The sequence below is a fragment of the Corvus hawaiiensis genome, chromosome 26 (genome assembly GCF_020740725.1).
Source record: "Corvus hawaiiensis isolate bCorHaw1 chromosome 26, bCorHaw1.pri.cur, whole genome shotgun sequence".
NCBI classification, from domain to species: domain Eukaryota; kingdom Metazoa; phylum Chordata; class Aves; order Passeriformes; family Corvidae; genus Corvus; species Corvus hawaiiensis.
Window position 1 is genome coordinate 8,536,909 of NC_063238.1, and position 14,676 is coordinate 8,551,584.

General features: G+C 40.3%; 1 long non-coding RNA gene across 3 annotated transcripts in view; it reads left to right on the forward strand.

Annotated features, from left to right (window-relative positions):
• Positions 1-14,676, forward strand: part of LOC125317412 — a 123,479-nt gene that overhangs the window by 62,337 nt on the left and 46,466 nt on the right. For all 3 annotated transcript variants that reach the window (XR_007200067.1, XR_007200068.1, XR_007200069.1), the window contains exon 2: positions 2,530-2,699. This is a non-coding gene — a long non-coding RNA (uncharacterized LOC125317412). The remainder of the gene's footprint in view (positions 1-2,529; positions 2,700-14,676) is intronic.

A 14,676-nucleotide genomic window follows, 5' to 3' on the forward strand; every position in this document is an offset into this window, starting at 1 on the left:
ACTAGATTTTAAATGAGATGGTCTGCCACAAAGCTGACTTCCTGAGGTGAAAGAGAAAATCCTTAATATAAAGATATTATACTAGAGAGGAGGCCATTGAATATATTTTTGTACAAACCACAGCTTGGGAGATTAAAATTAGAGGCACTTAGAAAAATGCTTATAATCCTCAGAGGGCAGAGATCAGTACTATATAGTTCTGAATCCTCCCCAGCTGACTGTTCCTCATTCGGCTATTCAGTGACTAATGACATATTCAGATGACACAGCTTGAGCTGCAAACACTTATGAGGATGGTGCAGTCAAGAAAATGAACTTAGAAAAGCTAAAAACAGAAAAAGAGCAGTCACCAGGCATCAGGATCTGCCATTTCTTTTGTGGGAGGGAGGAATTAGCTGTCTTTGCAGGGACATCACTCCCTGATTTGCTAACGGGTTAGGGCTTTGTAAGTGAGAGAGCTGAAACCTCTACCTGAGCATGGATTGTTAGGTCTCACCTGTAAATGAGTCCACCCAAGGTCATGGTGGGGGGAAGTTTCCAATGGGCTCATGCCTCACAGAGCAATTCACAGAGACTCCAGCAATGTCACTGCCTTTTCTTAAGCCTCCTGGGCTTAGGAGAAGGACTGGGTCATATCCTTGCCCTCTCTTTCCTTTGAGATCTCACAAGGTCATGGTGGCCCAGGCATGTGGCAACATCCACACACATGGAATGGATATGACAGGGAGAGCCAGTAATACAATGGGTGCCCATTCTCTGGTGTGACTCTTGTGTGGCAAACTACATGGGAGTGGTTCTATCATGAGCTCTCTCTGTTCCTCCGTATTAGTCCAAGTGGTTTCCCTTAAAGTCCCTCTTGAGGAACGTCTCTCTCGATGGAGCTTCCTGGGGCTGGGATGAGTACAGAAATCCTTGGCAGGGTAAATCAGCATAGTTAAGATTCATATGGACATTAATGGAGTTCATCTGTCTGGCACCTTCAGTCATCTTTAGCAGTCTTCAAAATAAACAATTTGGACCACAAAACAAATAGATCAAAAAGCAGCAAGCTCAGTTAAGTTACAGAAACCATCGATGAGCAAATAATGTCACAAGTCTGGCATCTGACTTAAGCAGTTGCTCTACAAAGGCTGCTGTCATGGAGATGCAATTGATCAGTCATTCTGCTCTCAGCTTATACCCAGAAAACAACCCAAACACCAGATCCTATCAGCTGCCAAAGCAACTGGGCTTTCCAGTGGAGCAAACACCTTGTTGTGCAGTGCAAGAAGCAGCATTCCTGTTCCTGTGCTCTGAGAATGATACATTACTTCAGCTTATAGCTTTGTGTGAACGTTGTGCGTGCCTGTGTTTAAAGAGCTGCATATTGCTGACCTTCAGGGGCTGCATCTGCTCAGGTCTCTCTCCCATCAAAGCACGAGAATTCTACAGCCTTGCCTGCAATAGACATATGATAGACATATTGCATTCAGAAACTGATGTCTCAAAGTACAGACTGCATTCCTTGACATAATTTGGCCCCCTGTGAGAAGTGATAAACCCCAAGACACTGTTCTGGAGCCTCAATGCAGTGTATCTGCATTCCCAGCTGGATTTCAGCTCATGGGTCCCAGGGGCACCAAGTCAATACTCTGAAGTAGGAGCATTAGAGCTAAGTGCCACATTGGCTGCTGCTGCAAAGCCTCATATAAATATTACACCTCAGTCTGCAAGGCACAAAATGTTTGGTTTCTGAGTCTATTAATATATAATGACGATATGGTATAATTAATATAGTTTTGATTTTCCTATAAATCCACATTGCTAATAAGAATGCAAAGTTATTACTCAAAACCCATTTGCAACAAATGGCCATTTGCAACAAATGGCCATTTTCACTGATTAAAAATGGAGTTTGTGTTTTAAGTGATATTTATGGTTTTACTGAAATTAATAACTATTAGATTATTGAGCTACAAGATAATTAAGAAAAGTGGTTTTGCTTAAACACACTTCAGAAGCTTCCTCAGGGAGATGTCCTTTGTTTGTTTTTTGGTTTTATTTTTAACATCTAGAATTCCTGCATCCACTTGCAGACTGAAAAATGAAAGATTTTTTGTTTTCATTGAAAAAAATCTGAACGTTCCAGATGATTATTCCTCTTGAGGTGTGTTGAGGTTATGAAGTAATAACCTCTGTATTGTGAATTCTTTTGTAATCTGAAACATCAATGCAAAGGTATTTTCATTCACTCACTAAAGAATGAAAAGTTGATGTATCCATAGAAAATGAAGCTAAATACCTTGGCCAAATTTTGCACATGAATATTAATGTTAACCCACTCTCTGTTTATTTAGAACTGTCTTAAGATTTTTAATTTTAGACTTCACAAGTATATATGTAAATTAGTACATGACAAAGCTGCATGCAATTTGAATGCATTCTTCATATTGCTGTACTTGTAGAGAACTTGGTTCAGTTGCTTATACCTGATTTGTTAAAATTTTTTTAAATTGCTTAATTAAAGCTATTTTGGTTTTAAACCTGCAGGGGAAATTCTTCTTTGACTTGGACATGCACAAGGTTTTTTCAAACTTCAGAGCAGTGGGAGAAGCTGTGCCAGATTGATCAAGCACCAATTTTGATCATTAAAGCCCTCAAAGTTCATTTTGTGATTGGTGTGGCAAATTATAGGAACATTGGAATACCATTCACTGAAGGTATGTCCTTCTCATTATTCTACCCCAGTTTGTGACAGCTTTGAATCCAGAGCTATGGGCATTGACGTTGATGTTTTGGTTTTTTGTCCTGTGTGCAACAGCTGTGCAGTATCCGAAACTTACAGAACCTTCCCTGTAAGACAATGTTGTTATATTGTTTACATGAGATTTTCATAAAGAACTGGTAGGTGATAGAACTTTGGTCATGAATTCCCGGAAAATCTGAAGTCTCCCAATACGCCTCAGCTGGGGAGGATTAAGAGAGTGCCAGGAAAGAAGTTTGTTTTTCCAGTATATTTCAGTGGGAGGGAAGAGTGTCCCAATGAAGAACCCTGAGAGTGCATGAAGAAGTCTCGCAGGTGCATGTTTTAGCTGAAGTGCTTGTCATGGGGGTCCCATGATATTTAAAGTCCAGCTGCCAGGCTTTCAGGTCAGGAAATTTCTCCTTCATACCCATGGGATCAGTGGCTACTCAGTGGTAGGACCAGTGGGTTTGCGTCCAGGGTTAGTCTCTTGAATCTGCCTCTTTACTTGATATTGAGGCAATGAAGCATCTGCTCTGAACAAAGTTAATAAATGTGTCAGGGAGAAGTTGAGGGCATCTCAAGTGAAACTGTTATTTATTTATCTTATTTTAGAATACAGTCAATAGATATCATCACGTTTTCCTCATTAAGTGCTTCCTCATTTACAAGCTATCGGTTTCCTATCCAATCTTGGAGCCAAACAGTATCAAATACCAAATGATCTTGAAGTTTACAATTAGGTAGAGTGAAAATGCTGGAAATGGGAAGACCCTCAATAATTCCATGGCATCAGAAAATTAAATTTCTGCAATAACAAATTACGATATAATGAGGTCACATTAGAGGAATAAGAGGCCCAGATGCCTCAATGATTTAATCTGTCTCTTCCTGTAGGCCTGCACCTTATTTTAATGAATATTTTGATAGATAACATATTTGGTTCAAAATAGGTCTTTAAAGACAGTTGTGAGGGTATTATATTTTAAAGATGCTATGATAGAAATTCATTTCATTAACTGCCTGATAAGAAAGAATCACTCTACAAATGTACTGATATCAGCCTTACTATTATGACCCATCTGCTCTTATTGAGTGAAGTGACAGTAATATATCTTTATTGGCCTCTTCCTTGAATGCTGTAGAGGCTCATTTTCTTTGTCTAATGAAAAGCCAAGTGACACTAATGAAACAGGTACTGCATATGCCTGAACACCAGCAGAGAAAACAGAACATCAAGTGAAGAGCCCTGTAAAGAAAATAATCAGGTGTAAATATATAAATGAGTCCAAAAAAAAAACAAAAAAGGGAGAAAAATAACAGTCATATCAAGAATGCTGATTTATTTATTTATTTATTTTCTGTTAATCAAATATGGGGTTTAGTCTAACAGCAAGGACTATAAGAAACTCTGAAACAGAGATTTGTTGCCCTTTTGATGCGAGTTATTTTTCAGTTGGAGAAAAATAGATCTTGTTCACAGTTTATTTATTTATATCACAGCTCAGATGCCTTTCCCTAGCTACTGTGATATTACCCAAGGGTCAAACATAAGTAGATTTGTTCTGAGTGCTCTCAGGTGGGGTGAAATAGCCCATCTCATTTTTGCCTGATTTCTTCAGTCCTGATGTATTGAAACAGTGCTCATCACTCTGATATTCAGTTTGTTGCTGTGTGATTATCATGCCATTCCCAAAGTCCACATTTTATCCCATGGTGCACTTTAGCTACAGACTTTCAAACACATTTGCTTTTAACAAAAATGGTAATGATGCAGCAGACATGCAGATACACCAAGTTTAGGTAGTTCATAAAAAATAGAGAATTTTGCATATCTTCTGAAGGGACATGCATTTCAGATCTGTATCTGCTGAGACATCTGCTGAGCTTCTGTTGCCATGCATATGAACGTGTCATTTCTCACAAGAAAATGCAAAAGTGGCCAAGGGCACCCAAAAATGAGACTTGTTTTAAGAGCAAATTTTGTTGTAGGCTATTGAAGGCTTTGAAAATAAGTTCTGACTTGACTTCAGGGGGAAGCAAATAGAGCAGAGCAGATGAATAATATTAGCTGGAGCCCTTTTCTTCTTCGGAATACATTGTCTGAACTATACAATGGTTCAAACCCTTGTGTTTGTGACTAGCATTTCTTCAGATATGAAAGACCTAACAATGGTACCATGAAAAAAGAATATCATAGTCTCCTACAAAACTATGCATGCCCAGGGCATGTTTTCTGTAGCTGACATTTGAGAATCTAAAAAAAAAAATCTTCTCTCATTGTTTCCTTAACCCGGGTAATCTTTGAATTTTATTAACTGCCAAAAAAATTAGAGTTTTCTAAATTATTTAGATCTTTTTCCTCTATCTAGATTCACATAGCCTAGATCAGTTCCTTATCAATGTAATGGGGGTTGATATCACTGGCTCTTAACTGCCCATGTAGAAATTTCAGAAATTTACAAGTATATAAATATCTCTAAACAAAATACAAAATCTTACCTGGAAAGACTGGTGAAGCTTGACAGACAGGAAATACCCAGTTAAAGTACCCTACTGTCTTGTATCTGCCAACTGTGTACATGCACTGCAATAGAGACTTTAATCAACATGACCCACAACAGTTTTTGTTCATTCTTTTATGAGTGGTCCCATATGTCATTTAATACTTAATATCCAAAAGGTGCACTGAGCACAAATGCATTCCTTTTTCCCGGTCTTTAATCTGATTCAGACATCTGTGTCCTCTTTGTAGGTATTAATGACTTCATTTATATACCACATCCATTTATATACCACATCCATTTATATACACGTCATAGGATGGTGTCTCAGGTTTACGAATTGGGAACAAAGTCACTGACACGAAAGCCAAAATTGCCCTATATCAGTTCCTTTTTAGAGGCTAGTTCTCAAGAATAGAGCCTAGTTTTTTCTGTGCATTCTGCTGCCTTTTATGTGTTCAGAGCACAGTTCATATCAAACTTTTGCAATTATGAGTTCAATACTCCAGCTGTTTCAGACTGGGCACTCAGAAAATGAAACAGTAGTGATCACAGAGATAGAGTTTGCACAAATGCTATGATCAGTATCACACAGAAAAACTACGATTTAGACAGAGAAAAAAAATCAGAGATCAGGATGATAGTACAGGGACTTAATCACGAAAATTGCTTCTCTTCTGGAAATTTTCATCCTGTTTCATGTAGTATATCCCGTTCTCAGAAACCAGCCAGAGATAGGAGTCCTTCACATAACTGTCCACTTCACTTTGATTCATCCTTAGGACATGATCTGTCCAGTAAATTGCACACGGCAGTACTGCAGATGAACACGATACACTGTATTTGTCATATAAAGTCATGCAACTAAATACACTCTGATAACGTATATGTGCCTGTGCATGCTGTAGATTATGTGTTCATATGGTTTGAGGCATTGCATAATTCTGAGTTCTTCACCTTGTAAACTTCCCAGCAGTGCAGTTGTTTTCTTTTTTCATCTTCTTAATAACAGTTTTCCAAGTTAAAAAAAAAAAAAAGTTCTCTAATGAAATCACTTTATTCCTTTCCCTCTCTCAGAATCAGCAAAAACTTTAGGTAGAAAAATGCAGTTGTTTTCATACATTGAGCTATCAGTGTCTTTTAGTAGCCCTAGATCATGAATATAAATGTTTACCTAGTTTGTTCCTCTTCCATCTTCCTCATTTATGCTGGATAGACCACTTAATCTGATTCAGAGTCCACTAGCAAGCTCCTAAATGGGCCAGCTGGCAGAATTAAATGCAAAATATAGTTGAAATAAAGGGCACAGTAGGAGGAATGTCCTTAAGAAGCTGATTTTAGAAGTTGCTTCTGACAAGGAAGTCGCACCCACTTTGATCCTTTCAGCACCTTCAACAGGCACATGATTCTGCAATTTGTTGTGGCAGCAGAAAAATGACATAGTATGTCAAAGACTGCAAGCCTAATTCTGTCATTACTAGCTTACAAAAGCTAATAAAAAATTCAGTATCTGAACACTAATGGCAACACTGAAAACAAGTTTACGATCACAGCCTTGTCTCCCTGTACTGCTACTGCCTCAAATTATTTTCCTATTCATTGAGATGGAGGTTGCAGCTGAGGACAGGCTTGTAGTGTAGTGGGCATTGCTGCTTAGCACGTGAACTTCTTGGACCCTCAAACTGAAAGAAAAAAAAAGAGGTAATTTTTCTTAACTTGCCACTCTGCTATTTTATTACCTCTTTGACATTGAACCCAGTGTGTACATGCTTAATGTCTCAGAAATTCTTCTCAATCAACATTGTTTCTGGTAGCAATTCTTCCTTCTATTTCATCATATTCCATATCAGATACTTAATTTACTTTGAACATCTTGTCTTTGATGCTTGTGAAGCTTGTCATTCATATGTTAATGATGTAAAATGAAGTTGACAGAATTACATCCGTGCTTGGATATATTCCTCAGTGTGCTGTTTATTTGCCCTGGTATCATGTTCATGTTTAGTTAGTGAATTTGCCTTATCTGGTTACCTGTTTGGTACCTGATCGTCCATTCTTGCCTTTGTGTTGTCTTGAAGGAAGAATTTTTCTCTCTTTGCACCCTTTTGATGACATTTAATCCGTTCTGGAGCTCCCAATATGTGTGGTCACTGTTCTCTCTGCTTTCTGCTTCCTTGCTCGAGTACACAGAAGAGACTGATCTGATCTGATCTGTACAACAACTCATCTGCATTTTGGTGCATGCATGACTTAATCTTCAGACTTTTGCACAGAAAGTGTGAAGACATTCCACCAGCTTGAACTTCAGGCAGAATATATCCATCCGTTTGAACCACCTGGAACTGTACTTCTTGAGGAAGAAGAGATATCCTTTAATTTGATTTCTGAGCATTAACTTTTTAACTATATTTTTCAGAAGAGGAATAGAGAGCAACAATATGAACAGCCAAAATAATCAGTATCAGCCCAGTAAAGTGTGACAGCCCCTCTCTGTGATCTCTCACTGCTTTATGGGAATAGAAGCACACATTCATCCAGTGCACATATTGTATATTAACTGAGGAGATATTTTTTGAACAAAACCAGCATTCCCAGTGTGCGTTTGCAACTCATTATGTCTAGGAATGAAGCCACATACCCTGTTAGAGCTGCATCTGCTACAAAATGCAACAGCTTGTCAGCTTTCTGGTTGCTGTGTGTACTTCAGACTGGTGCTCTTCTGTCTGTGTTGGACTCATCTTAGACTCTCAGCCTTGTCAAATCCTCTCTGGGATGAAACAGAGCTGCATAGGAATTTTCTCTTTCTGTCCCTCCAGCTGGGAATTTCAAGGAATTTATATTGGACTGAGTAAGAAAAGCAAGATTCCCTAAAAACCTTCCTGATTTAGAAGGAAAATGAGATCATTAGTGCACAAAGGAGAATTTACTTCACAGAACCCTGGCTGTGCTGCAGTGTGGCTCCCTTCCAGCAGAAATCAAGGAGAAGGATGCAGGAGCCCTCCCTAACCCAAGCCAGTGCCAGGATACGCACACAGAACTGAGATCCTAGAGAAGCTCCTGGGTCTGTCAGTTTCGGTGTGACCATGGTAAAGCTCCAGTCCCCGTGACATTTCCTCCCAAAAGACAAAAATTGCCCACTGACCCCCACACTAATGACCCAGAGGATCACACTATCAATTAGGTCAGATAGCACCTCTGGGGACTTTCTAATCCAGCCCCCTGCCTGAAGCAGGGTCAGCTAGATCAGATTTTGGATAACTCCAAGGATGAAGACTTCACAACTTACCTGGGCAACCTGTGCTACTTTTTGACCACTCTTGTAGCAAAGAACAACTTTACTTTCTATATTTAAATTTGTGCTTGTTGCCTCTTATCTTTTCACTGGCTATCACTGAGAAGAGCCTGGCTTTGTCTTATTTACTCCTTTCACTCACCATAATTGAAACATTTTGGATTGCTTCTCCCCTGCTGTATTACCTCTCTGGAAGATACTGAGTTGGTTATTCTCCCATGAGGACCAGGGCTTGCAAATGTGAAACACTTTTCTCAAGAAGACTCACATAATACTTCTTACTGATCTTGGTTCTGTCACAAACAGCCATGACAAGGTTGCTCATGTTGTTTTGCCTTCTAATTTAGATCCATAAGGTCTCAGCTAGCTCCTCACCCATCCTAAGGCAGAGTTTCATGGATCCCTGTTCCTCTGTCATGTACAAAACAACTCCACTCTTCACCATCCTGGCACGTCCTTCCCAAAGAGCCACTGCATTGTTCCAGTCATGAGCTGTCTCACCACATCTCTCCATGATTCCAGTGAGATCTGTATAACCCTGCAAATCCTACACCTGCAGACAGACCTCTTAATCTTCCTGTTTGCTCCCCATCCTGCATATGTTAGTGTACAGGCACTTCAGAGGGGCACTCAGTCATGCCAATTTCCTCCAAAATGCTAAGAGAATTTCCTCTGTATCCTGTAGGTACTTCCTTCCCTGTGTGCCATGTACTTGGGGTGGACTCCCTTCTGCCCTGTTTTGATGATTAAAAGTCTCCACTTTCCACATCTCTCTGCACTCTTTGCTTATCAAACCAGGGGACAATGACATAATGACCTTCATCTCTCCAAGTTTAAAGCTCTTCTCACCAGATTGACCAGCTTGTTTGCAAAGACTCCCTACCTGGTCAGGTGTCCTGTCTTTTCCTGTCAGTTCTTGATCTTCAAAGAAAATACCAGGGTCCTAGAATTCAAATCCCTATTTTCAACCCCAGCTATGCAAACATTTGTTAATGCACAGAATTGTGGAATCCATCTAATCTTCCCTGAGTTCCCCTTCTCTAGCAGGTCCAAGGAGACACCAATGGATGTCCACGTCCTTGACCCTCATTCCAGAGCCCCATAATCACTCTTGGCATGATTCTGGCAGTGCTATAGGTGCCCATGTAGAAGAGCAGTGGGACTTCTAGCATGAGGGCTAGATAAGCCTCCACAGTGTCCCACATCCAAGCCCCAGTGTGTCAAAACTCCCTGGACATGAGGTCTTGTCAGCAAAGGTAGCTCTGTGGCCCATTGCTTCCCCACTACCCTCAGTGCTGCCGTGGGATGCCATGCATCACCAGCTTTGGTCATACCATCGAGGTAGGGTTGGGGCTTTGTGACAACTCAAATAAGATCCAGGAGACCTCTTTCCTCACCTCTGATGCCACACAGATGTTCACCAGTGCCCAACACCTGTGGGCAGGTAGCTCATCTCCCTGGTCTCAGCCTCTGAAGAGCCCCAGGCATCCCTGCAGCTTAGATTTGAGAACCAGATCTTACCCTAAGGAGCTCAAGATGAGCCTAGAAGATTAAAGTTTGGGTCTTCATACATCCTTACACTGTCACAGACCCCAGCCATCTCTTCTATACACACTTACTGCAGAGGAAGTAATTTAAACAAAGCCTCTTAAGATCTCCACACAGATAAGGAGGGTTTTCTGTCCCTCACATGAAGAGCTTGAACAATTGGAAATACATAATCTATCTAAAAAGGCAATTTTTTTTTAATCTTTAGGGAATTTCTCTATCAGCTATTTCAACTCCTGATATATAAAGCTGCAGATAATACTGTGGATCACTGGTGTTTTCTGACAGATGTGTGGTTTTAGCCAGTCATGTTTATTAAAATGCCTAAATGTCTTGATTATCCTAATTGAAATACAACACCAAAATAAACTTTTCAAAATATTTCCACAGTGCAGGGTGTTATATAAAACCGTCAAAAAGTGAGTGGGCATTGTACTGATTTTTGCAGGAAGGCAAGTACAAGTATTTCTTTTGAAGCTGATAGAATACAGAAGGATCAGAGATATGATTTCATTCTCCTCTGCAAACCTCCTTCCAGATTCCTAAGTCTCTCACAAAGCAGATGTCATTTTGAAGATTCAAAATAGAACACAACTAAAAAAAATCAGCATTCTTAAAAAATTCTGTTATGCTTTATTCCCATTTTCTAGTAGAAAGCATGTGTCTTGAATGTTAATTACATATTATTTTAGGAAGGCAAAGGACTTCACGAGGCAGATATGAAACAAGCTGCACAAAAGCACCATGGGACAACCTCTTTGGTTCCAGTGGCTGGTGCTTTTCTGTAATCTCTTCATATTACTGCAGCTGTTATTTAGCCACCAGAAGCATAAATGACACACAAGAAGCCTTAGGAATAAGGCTCAGTTTAACAAAATTCTATATTTAGTCTTTTGGGTAAAACTGCCAGTATAAGCATTAGGAGCACTGAGATCCTCAGTTTCTGAACCTCTGATTTTTCAGGATGAAGGCAAAGAAAGGCAAAGAAACCCAGTCTGCTCATCAAAGAGGTTCCTCTCACCTATTTTATAGACAGCTTCCACTGAAAATCTTTTCCGCTGACTTCATAAGGCTTTGATAGGAGCCTTCAATTGAAAATGCAGAGGAATAACTGGATGACTTCCCAAGAGTTGCTCTAGAGCAGTGGATGGTTCTCTGGGGTCTCTTTTTTTTTAAAGCACCACATTTGTGTAATTGCTCTGGAAAACATGACATGATAGCCAAATTTCACTCAGAGACCATACTAATCCCTTGATACTACAGACTGACTTAACATCTCTGCGCCTAAAATTAAGAACAGAACTGCCTATCCTCTCTGGTTTTAGGCCCTCTTCTATGAATTGTTAAAGAAGCAAGAAGTACATATGTTCTTCTCAAAGCTGATACTGGTCTGATGATATCTCTGAGGTGGTTGGAGTTGCGAAGGGGAAATATCCTTCCAGCTGCAAAAATCAATTCACAAGAAAGTGCTGGGGCCTCTTGAGGTTAGATGATATTTAGGTAAGCTCACTGAGCTGTGTTTTCCTGCAGTAGTGACAGCAGAGTTGCACTGAGGCAGAGCTGCCTCTTGGTTTCCTGCACACTTCTAGACACACTGAAGAAGAGCAAAAATTAGGACCTCTGAGAACACGAGAGTTGGCTGCTATTTCAATGCTGGCATTTTAAAGCAATACTCTACATACCTGCAGCCATTGGTGCCATTTTATAAAAGACATCATTTAACACTAGATTTATCCCAGACTCACAGACGTTCCAAGAGTTCACTTACTGCTAAAAATTCTCTTGGTAAAGAGAAACTGCAGTTAGTACAGCTCTAGATCTCATCAGTGAAATAGGCTTCACTGAATTTCTTTCAATACATACCAAGTATGCACAGGGGAAAGAGATGCACAGATCCCTGACCTGTGGAGCACAGTTTCTTTAACTTTATATCTCAGCCACAGCCCTGACAAGCTTAACTAGCTCTCCCCGCTTACCATGAATGTAACTGGAATCCAAACTGATCATTCCCAAGGGCTGTTGTCCACAGGACGCTACTCAGGTTAAGCAGCTTGCAACTTAATTTGATCTTCAAAGGCCTTATGTTTCTCAGAGTCAGTAAGAGAAAGATACATCACCAGGTAAACTAAACACTGAATTCTTTACAAATTCCTGTTGAATCCTGTGATAATGTCTAGTAGCTATGGAATAGGTGGTACATGTTTTAGGTCCTTATTCTTAGAGTTGGTCTTTTTTCTTTGCGAAACAAAATGTGTAGGCTGAAAAGGCATATATGTAGAATTGTTTCAGCACAGAGGAGTGACATGGGAGACACAAGAAAATGCTCTCAAGCCATCTATGGGTGTATTGCAGAGTGTGGTGTGGACTCTTTATTTGGTTTAGTGAGGGAGCAAACCAAGAATATATTGAAACTTCTGTCATTATGTGGCTGCATGGTAACATATCAGGAATATAAATAATGTTGGTTTGGAAGATGTTCCTAAAGACAGTATGGTGGCTTACATTACCAAAACTAACCTTTTTGATTTTGTAACTGGTGTCAAATACATCCCAAAATACGTTTTATTACCGATGGTAGAAAATTTTCACATGGTACTTCTTTGCTGGTTGACCCCACATAGGCTCCTGTCAAAAAATTATAATCCTTGGAGTCAATTCCCTGGAGAGTCCCCAAAGCATTTCCTGAATAATAATGATGCAATAGTTTCCTACCCTATTGATGACTGTCCCAGAGCACCTCAGAACAAATGCTCCCATTCCCTGAAAGCTGCTCAAGTACCAGGATGCTGCTATAAATGGTTGAAATGTGATGCAGTTTCCCCTTCAACTTCCTCCAGATCAGCCTAATGGGGATTAAGAGCCATTAAAGGCTCTTTGCAGCATATGCAGTTGCTATTGATCAGTTGTTTTAGCCAATGATCTGATTACAACCATCTTCTTTTTACAGTGCTTTACTGGCAGAAAGGAACATTCAAACATAGTATAAAAGGTGAATGAAGGTACCAGACTTTCCTGTGTGTGCTAAGAATTTGTTTACTTGCTAAAAAGAAATATTGCCATTGTTTTTTCCCATGAGCAAAAGTTTCTACCTGCAATCCAAGAAGCCAGTTTGAAGCAAATTCATATATATGTGTAGATCTTAGGGGGTTTGTCTTGCCAGAGCATGGTGCAGTACATTTTGCATTTGCTGCTGAATGGAGGCAGAGCTTGAACAAGATGACTTTGGTAAGTGCTTTCCTGCCTTTCACTGCTGCAAAGTTTGGGAAAACTTCTGAGAAATGGGTCCTGCTCCCTTGGACCGACAAGGTTGAAATCTGCTTTTGCCTGTGGCAAGTCAGACTTCGAACCCCATGGCTCTTTAAACAGACACGTGTTACCCTCTTGGACCACTTCTTAAAAGAATCCAGAGGTAACTCTTTGCTATGCAGAACCCACCTGTGGGTAAACATTTGGACCCTGAAAGCTGGTGCTGATTGAGTCCCTGGGAAGGGTAGTCTGGGGAGCAGTAGGCCAACTTTCTGACTCTTCTGGGACTGAGCCTTCCACGTCTTTGGAGGCTGTGAAGGCTGTGGAGCACGCACAGAGGCAGATCTGAAATAGTCAAAGTCAAATCTACAGGCCTCCCATGAGGGAAGGTGAAGCTGAGCAGAGCCTGTCAGGAAAGCCATTATTTAGTGTCAGCACTCAGTCTCACCCAAATTCTGGTTTTGGTGCCTCTGTCCTTGTAACGGTTTGAGCAATCATCCTCTGAATGATTTCTCTGTCAAGGTGATGAGGGAAGGAAGGGCACTGAATTGAGAAGTCTGAGACAAAAGAAATTCCTGAAAACTCTTAAGATCCTTTGTGGTCCCAGCATTTATTTTTCAGTATCAGATGGCTCTTGGGAAAGAGGTCAGGCTTCATTTGCTTGATTGTGACAGTCTTTTATGAAACACTGGCTCTCTTGTTCAAAGCAATAGAACTGCTGATAACTCACTATTTCAGCACGCAAATTGGCATTAGGTTTGAGAGACTAGATTTAGCAGCTCGTGCAGATGATTTGGGATGGTACAGAGTTACTTTGCTCTTTGTGACTGGACAGGAAACACAACACAGCCATTCATGTCTTCCTCAGGACATAAATAATACTTTACTAACAAAGTCACAAATTTGTTCAGCTATGGTGTGTCACTAATTAGATGGGTCCTGGTAGTCTCTTGGGAGAAGGTCCAGAGTAGGAAGATGCATAAACACCATCAATAAAGTATCAGTACTTATGAAAGTACAGTACAAGTAGGTGTCCAGGACAGAAATGAGATACCTGCCTGACAATGAAAGGATATGTTAGTGACTGAAACAAGTGGGAGAGAGGTATCTTCCTCTTTGACCACTGCAATAATTTGGTCTTTATTACTAGAAAGGGCAGGGTGTGTTTTGTATTTCTCTTAATTTCATGACAAAAGAAACTCATCCCAGCACAACCTGTGACTCCCTAAAGGACTGCAGAGTTGTCCATGTGGAGAGGACAGTGACCTGCTTCAGAAACACGAGCATGAGCAGAAAATGATGCTTACCCACCTTTGGAAGTCCCATCATTTATTGTCAACTAAATGACTCCTTGTAGCATTTTA